At 39.5% G+C, this 2,121-nt stretch overlaps 1 pseudogene; it reads right to left on the bottom strand.

Moving 5' to 3' along the window:
- Nucleotides 1–379: 379 nt before the first annotated feature.
- LOC111823325 lies at nt 380–560 on the bottom strand (annotated as a pseudogene).
- Nucleotides 561–2,121: the final 1,561 nt, after the last annotated feature.

The following is a 2,121-nucleotide window of genomic DNA, read 5'->3' as shown; positions in this document are numbered from 1 at the left end:
CAGCCCTAACCAGTTTGGCTCAGTGGATAGAGCGTCGGCCTGCGGACTAAAGGGTCCCAGGTTTGATTCCGGTCAAGGGCATGTACCTTGGTTGTGGGCACATCCCCAGTAGGGGGTGTGCAGGAGGCAGCTGGTCGATGTTTCTCTCTCGATGTTTCTAACTCTCTATCCCTCTTCCTTCCTCTCTGTAAAAAAAAAAATCAATAAAATTTATTTTAAAAACAACAACAATAAAAAAAAACACCCAACTTATTTATTTCTAGCAAAACCTCCAGATCCTTTTTGAGTTAGTTCAACAGCATTACATAACACAGTACAGTATCTGCATTCTTACAATTGAAAGAAATACAAGGCGAAAGAGTGAAAAACACAATTGTAGTAGGAAATTTTAATTCATCTTTCTTCCCCCCTCCCCCCCACTATCACAAATTGCACAGTCAAGTTTTCCCACATTTGGGGAAATCGCAGGAGTCAGCACATCCGGAGAGCATGGATAAAGCCGGGCCCCCGGAAAAACCACCTTCGTGATCACGGGAATCCTCCCCCTGCCAGGTAAGGTGCTAATTTATTCATCTTCCCTTAGACGTGTATTCCAGAAAAACAAAGTCCAGATTAGAAAGGGACCTGAATAACTTAATTTTGAGGATTTAGTTAATGAATATTAAACTCTTTTATCCTTAAAAAACAGACTTACTCCTTTTGCACCATGACATCTGAAACGTTTACCAAGTGACCCCCTATTAAATTATTATTTAAAAAACCAATATATAATGAAAAGTAGTACAGAATAGACAGCATTCTCCAATTACCAGAAATTAATACCAAACTACAAAACTAAACAAAAAAGACCTTACTACCTGTTAGTTTTGAAACTCTTAAATTGTCTTTGGTCAGAAAATAAATCAAGTTAAAATTTCATAGAAAATAACCCTAGTTGAGACACTGCATAGCAGAACCTAAGCTAAAGCAGTACTTGGAGGTAAATTCATAGCTTTAAATATTCACATTAATAAGGATGAATAAAAAAAATTAATGAGCTAAGTATCTAACTCAAGATAGAGATAAACAACAACAAAATAACAAAAACAGAAGGCTAGAAATAATAAAGATAAAAGTGTAAAGTGATTTAGAAAAATCAGTAGAGCTAATCTAAATAAAATAAACTGAGTAGAAACAAAATTTTAAAATTTGGAAATGGCCCTGACCGGTTTGGCTCAGTGGATAGAGCGTCAGTCTGTGGACTGAAGCGTCCCAGGTTCGATTCTGGTCAAGGGCATGTACCTTGGTTGCGGGCACATCCCCAGTGGGGGGTGTGCAGGAGGCAGCTGATCGATGTTTCTCTCTCATCGATGTTTCTAGCTCTCTGTCCCTCTCCCTTCCTCTCTGTAAAAAATCAATAAAATATATTTTTAAAAAAATTGGAAATGGCTAAATCTGTAGTTGATCTAGTTGGGAAAAGAAAGGAATAAATTACACATACACTAAAAAAAAATTACAACGAAGGACAGACTTCTTATTGCATACTTTCGATGTAGTGATTTAGAAAATATTTGGTCTTCATCCATAGTTAACTAACTCAGAGTTCCCAAAATCCTTGGAATTTCCTAAGAGTTGAGAGTGATACAGGTGTCTTTTGTTATGTTAATGAAATGGCTTTTGGATCTCACTGAAGGGTGAGGGCTTGTTGCCAGGAAAACCAACCAAGTGATTAGAAGTTTGTAACTTTCAGTCCCACCCCAGGACCTCCAGAGAGGGGAGAGAGGCTGAGATGGAGCTCCATTGCCAATGGCCAATAACTTAGTCGTGACTAGGTAATGAAACCTCCATAAAACCCCCCGAAAAGAACAGCTCCTTGGCCCTTTTTCAGAGAGCTTGGGGGGGGGGGGAGGAAGGAAGGGGTCAAATGCTTTCAGGTGCCACCTTGTGGGCCCCAAGCTCCATGAGACAGAAGCTCCTTCATTCGGGACTTTGCCCCAAATATCTTCATCTGACTGGTGATTTGCATCATTTAAGGCCCTTTGTAATAAACCAATAACCCAGTGAATACATGGGTTTTCCTGACTGCCAAACCAACCGTTCTAGCAAATTAATTGAACCCAAAGACAGGGTCTTAGAAACCTC

The sequence above is a fragment of the Myotis lucifugus genome, unplaced genomic scaffold, assembly GCF_000147115.1.
Source record: "Myotis lucifugus unplaced genomic scaffold, Myoluc2.0 scaffold_464, whole genome shotgun sequence".
Taxonomy (NCBI): domain Eukaryota; kingdom Metazoa; phylum Chordata; class Mammalia; order Chiroptera; family Vespertilionidae; genus Myotis; species Myotis lucifugus.
This window is presented reverse-complemented; position numbering and strand designations above follow the sequence as displayed.